This window comes from Silene latifolia, chromosome 11, assembly GCF_048544455.1.
Source record: "Silene latifolia isolate original U9 population chromosome 11, ASM4854445v1, whole genome shotgun sequence".
Classification (NCBI taxonomy): Eukaryota; Viridiplantae; Streptophyta; class Magnoliopsida; order Caryophyllales; family Caryophyllaceae; genus Silene; species Silene latifolia.
The window spans coordinates 133740693-133746928 of NC_133536.1; positions in this window are offsets into that span (position 1 = coordinate 133740693).

Below are 6236 nucleotides of genomic sequence, written 5' to 3' on the forward strand. Positions count from 1 at the left end.
TTATTATTATTATTATTAAAGGGATGCGCGCAGCTTTCATAGATAGAAAAATAAAAGTTTACATGAAATTGGTGGGGAGCCGAGACACAATCTAGACCCCACCCCCTTAGCAACAACAAAGTTGAGTCTAGTAAAAATATAATCGAATAAAGCAGAAAATCCGAAGGACGAAGAGAGCCACCATGTCTGTCAACTAAACCAATATCAACCTCCTTGTTATTATTATTATTATTATTATTATTATTATTATTATTATTATTATTATTATTATTATTATTATTATTATTATTATTATTATTATTATTATTATTATTATTATTATTATTATTATTATTATTAAAGGGATGCGCGCAGCTTTCATAGATAGAAAAATAAAAGTTTACATGAAATTGGTGGGGAGCCGAGACACAATCTAGACCCCAACCCCTTAGCAACAGCAAAGCTAAGTCTAGTAAAAATATAATCAAATAAAGCAGAAAATCCGCAGGACGAAGAGAGCCACCATGTCCGTCAACTAAACCGATATCTGTAACACCCCCATATTCAGAGGAGCCTTAACTAGGCCTTCCTTAGCATATAAGGGCGTTACCATCTCGGTTGCCCGAGGAAAGTAATTATCAAACGTCAATAAAAGAACTATTATGTTGTGTTACAAGTGATTTAAACCAAAATACAACACAAAGGTACAACTCAAGGACTACTCGCTATGACCATCATAACTCGTGAAGACTCATCCCTGCCCGGGAACCAGCTATCAGCATCATCAACACCTGCTAAGACCGACTGCTCACCATAAGGGATCACGGCAGACACATAACAAACAAACAACCACACAAGGTCGATGCGAGATAAGACAAGACAACTACAAACAACAATACCAACAAAGTGACACTAGTCCCAACCGCAATCACAACAATCCATCCAAACTCTGTCATCGATCGTCCTTTGGACCGATCCGCGATGGGGGACCGCAGCCGTTCCCACCTAAGCCCCGCTCATCAAACGAGCGACAACCCTGTCCCATTAATGTGCACATCCCCTTTCGTGGCGGGTTCCACGAAGGGCGAAACTAGGGCGTGAAGTCACTCCCGCAAGTGACCCCACTCAGCCGAGAACGCATCTCGAGAACCATCACCAGTAATCACGACCACCAACACAGACAATCAATTACCATGCCAAACAATCACAATACTAACATAACGACCGACACACTAGACCATCTACTGTAAACCGAGTAGGCGAACCTACCTTTAAGCGACCGCAACCAATCCATGCCGACCGATAACACATCCAAAGAACCAAGCAACGCCTATTACCATCATGCAAATATCTATTACTAACAATCAAACCCTAACTATATAGACAAGGACACGGATGATGATTGTGACATACCTATAGGGAGAGACAAGGCAAAAGACCGCTACCCGACTCAAGAGACGCTCTTCTAAGGAACAAGGATCTTCACAAAGGCTTCCATGGAGGTTTTGAGGTGAAGGGAAGGGAAAGAGGCGACTGAAGGATAGGAGGAAAGTGGCGGAAGTGATTTGCGGATTTAACAAAACGCGATATAAAACCCTCGCTGAAAACCAGGCACTCGATCGAGTACCCAACCTACTCGATCGAGTGGCCCCCTACTCGATCGAGTACCCTAGCTACTCGATCGAGTAGCCTCTACTCTATCGAGTACCACTCTTAAAACGCACCCCAAGATGGTCTTGGCACACTTCCCTAAGGTTACTCCCGCTCCCAAGGACAGTCAACGCTGGTCAAAGGATCCCTAAAAGGGCGGGTATTACAGTCTTCCCCCCTTAAAAAGAACTTCGTCCCCGAAGTTCAACTCACCTCTCCCGCTCATGGCACGGAACCAACCCAATCTCACCAATCTTCCCGATCAGGTCATCACCCCTTGTAAACACCATTCCCCCCCCATGTCATCATCATCACCGTCCACCAATAAACCTATCGACTCTTGTCACTATCATGCAAGCTTTATCACAGTCAACCGTTATTTTATATACACCTAAAACATCCGACGCGTAGTGCGAATCGCCGCTCACGAACTTCCAACATACACTAATTACTGTCCAACCATCCATCTAGAACATGTCTCACATCAACTTTCATGTGGTACAACTAATGCCACCATGTTACTTGGCAACATGATTCAGATACAATCACACTCACTTTAAAGAACCAAAGAAAATAAGTCGTTATAATTCAACAACAAAATTTTTTTTTTTTTTTAACACATGACACCAACCGCCTTATAAACAACCACCAACAATATTATAAACAAGCAAAACACTATTCGAAAACAACCTTTTTATTTCGCGACATTACTCTTCCCCTCTAAAAAGGAACTTCGTCCCCGAAGTTCACCACCCAAATTACCACGCATTTTACTTATTATTTGATTCATGACATGGGTTAAACACGTTATCTATTGCGGACATTACTCGTTAAGCACGCAGTCGTTAAATTGGCAATTATACACTAACCACCGGACTAGTTAGCTGTTTTTCAGAGGGCACGATAATATGGTATGCACAAGCATAGGCGAAGTTACAACGGCGACAAATAGATCGTAAGGAGGCGTATGCAGTATTAAAGTAACAAGAACTTATTACCGCCTTACTAATTGTGACAAATACGCTTATAAACTTTAAGTACGACTTCCAACATATGAATTTAACAGTTCGAAGGTGTTACTACGCACTAATAACCACATTAAACATTAAACTTGTCGTTATAAAACAATTGAACATTTTTAATTTCCAAAAACCCCCGTAACAGTGATGACACTCGATCGAGTAAGTATCGGTACTCGATCGAGTACCATGCTACTCGATCGAGTGTGTTGGCTACTCGATCGAGTAGCCCGAGATCAGAATGTTTCCTTACCTCCTTTCCTGCAGCTACTCGATAGAGTGTGGGGTACTCTGTCGGGTACCTGCAGGTCAAGTTCTTTTCATAACCCGTCGTAAACCCAACGTATAACACATGATTGTCACATAAATTGAGTCGGGATGATGCCCCGACTCTCAATAATCCTGCAAAAGGTTAGAGTAGCAATTCCGGCCTTATGGCCAATCATACAGATCCGACTAAGTCTCAATAATAAAAAGGAAATAACTACCAAAGTCTAACAACAATATCACCATCTAACATCAACTACTATCAATAAAGACAAGGACGAGGAGTATCACTCCTGCTGCTGCTGCTGCTGCTGCTGCTGCTCGAACATCACCTCATCATCACCACCACCTGAAGTACCTGCTCCTGCTGACCCGATCCCCGCATCCACCCCTGCTCCTGCTCCTGGGCCCACGTACCATGGGGTCAAGCCACCGTAAGGGAAGGACCGAGTGCCCCCACGTCGACTGATCCACCCCGTAGGCATGGAAAACCCCCGAGTAGTTCCCAACTCCACTCCACCAAACTGGATGCGGTCCCTCGGTCCCTATCCCCTGAGTGTATGCCATCTCGTGCATGTTCCGGAGTGTCAAAGTAGATGACACTCTCTCCGACAAGTAGCTGGACCGCGTCTCCGGGGTGTCGAGATAGGGGTAGTACGGGAAAGGCTGCTGCTGCTGCTGCCGCTGCTGCTGCTGCTGTGGTGCCTCCGGCTGTGGCCTAGTCCCTGAGGCCCTCTCCCTCACTCGACGGGGTCCCCTCACCACTCTGGGTCTCTCCACCCTCTGGACTTCCGCATTCTCGCCCTTCGTCGGCTCCGGCATCTCCTGGAGGATGGTGCCATCAATGAGATAGGTCTGCGGTGGCGGGGTCCGTCATCATCCTCCTCCTCCTCGTCATCTGAGTCCACAGTCACCACTGTCGGCTCCAAGGGCTCCGTGGCTGGGAGGTGCTCAGGAGCTGGAATCTTCATCCAACTCATCCCCCACACCCTCCATGCTAGGCTACCGTCGCCCAAGGTTCTCAACCACTTTGGTCGAGGTAGTATTCACGATCCATGGTAGGCACAGGGGTAACTAGAGGCACGTATGCCGAAGAGGCCTCAAAAGAGGTTAGCTTTTCAGCTAACCGAGTGGCAATAGCACCACAGCTCAAGTATCGAGAAGGAGAAGAAGCCATCAAGGCAAGAGCAGCACAAACTATGGAAGGAGCATTGAAGACCACTTTCTTGGTCCGCTCCGGTTGAGTACGACATCGAAGTAAGACCTCATGGTTGTTCAACTTACGATATCCTTTCTATCATTGAGGAGGTTTGAAAGAGAACGGAGGAAGATTCTCAAGGTGATGTGCTGAACGTCATTAATCAGCATATTGCTCGAGGTGGGAGCTTGCTTCCCAGTCAAGCAAGGCATTAGGCGGCAGACGCCGCACTCAGCTGGAATGTCGGTGATGGAGTCCTTGGGAGGCTTGGCCAACCCAAGGTGAGAGGCAAACAAATCCATGGTCACAGTAAAACTGGTATTCATCAATCTAAACTCACAATCGACGACCCATTTGGGTCATAGTTAAAGGAACTCATGAATTCTAGGGTAAGGAAGGGGTAAGTGTGCTTCCTCAGCCTATACAAACCAATAAAACCCAAGGTCTCGAATATATGACGGACATCCGTCTCTATTTCCAACTCTTCTAGCACACCGGTGTCTATACACTTTGTGGGTCTCATCTTGCGTTTTTGTAAAGCTACAAAACGCTCCCTTTGCTTAAAGTCAACAAAAACAACAGAAGGGTACTCAGAAACTGCGGGTACTACCGGTCCACTAGCCTCCCCCCTCTCAAGTGGATCAACCCTTCCCCGTTTACTCTGACGGGTTCCAAGGTTTAGTCTCGGCATCTGCTTTAGACATATGTTCAAACAATTTATATAAACATGCAAGCATATACTTCATGTAATTTGGGTTCTATATACTTAGTAAGTTTACTAATTCATCAACCAGTTCCATATTTGAAGCACATAAATCATGTCACCAAACTTAGTTGCTCAGCTAGGTACACACCAATTTTCCAACCATTCTCAGCATGTGAAGCACATATTTCACGTTGTTACTTTGGGTATGAAAATAAGTATACATGTTCATTAGCAGTTTCTACGATTTCAACACACAAGTTCATATTATTACTACTCATAAAGCATAGTGGTGAAAGTAATTATCATGATGGCCGCATATGTTCAGCGAATTTGAATACCCTATCATGCTTCTAAGGGTTGTTCTAGTACATTGCTAATTACATGTTACTAATTCAAGAGAATGAATAATTTATGACAAATCAATATCACCCTTCACTATTATGTAAAACAACTCAATCAAAATTTTCAGACGGTCTTTACAGCTGTGAAAATTGTGGCATGTATTCATCAATCATTGTTTCTATTATCATATTGAAGTTCAATTCATGCTTATATTGTCAATTACAACATCAATTTTCTAATTCTAAGTCACGAATTTCTCATAAGGCACTTTTAAGACGGAGTTTTAAGGCAACTTTCTAAGGGTAAAATCATCAAAATCTATCCTTCAACATGATATAATCAATACTTAAGGCTCAATACTACCATTTAACCATTGTAAAACAACCAAAAATCGTTTTCAATTTTGGGAACCCTAGAAATTTCGGGTTCATCTTGTGCAATTTCTAATCTAATCTACATCAATTAGTCACCAACAAACATGGAAAAGAGGCATGTGAATCATATTTCAACTATTTAAAGCAACTATTACATCATGTGAATCGAAAATTTCAGATTATCTCATCATTCTAACACATTCAAAGTAACAAAAAATCACATAAATTAAGAAGAATAACATACCTTGATTGATTAGTAAGGTAAAGAAACGAATTAAACAAGGAAATCAACCCCAAGAGTCACTACTAACCCAAGAGAAAGAGAGGATTTGAGAGGAGAAGTAAGGAATTGAGAGTGTTTAAGTGTGGGTGTATCGAAAAATAGAGAAATAAGAAGAAGAAATAGAAAGATGGAGGGTTTTAAGAAAACCCGTAGGAATTATCGCCTTGATAACCTACTCGATCGAGTGCAGGGTACTCGATCGAGTACCACCCTACTCGATCGAGTAGGAGCTAAATCGTCGAGTATCTGCAGGAATTTTCCCACATTCCGACGTTATAGCCTCCTAACTAGATCGAGTGAGGTCTACTTGGTCTAATACGCACTTGCACTCGGTCAAGTATAATTAAGTGCTCGACCATAGGTACGAAATAACTTGAAGATTCCTGCAAAAAAACCATCGCGTGTCGATTCGAGCTAA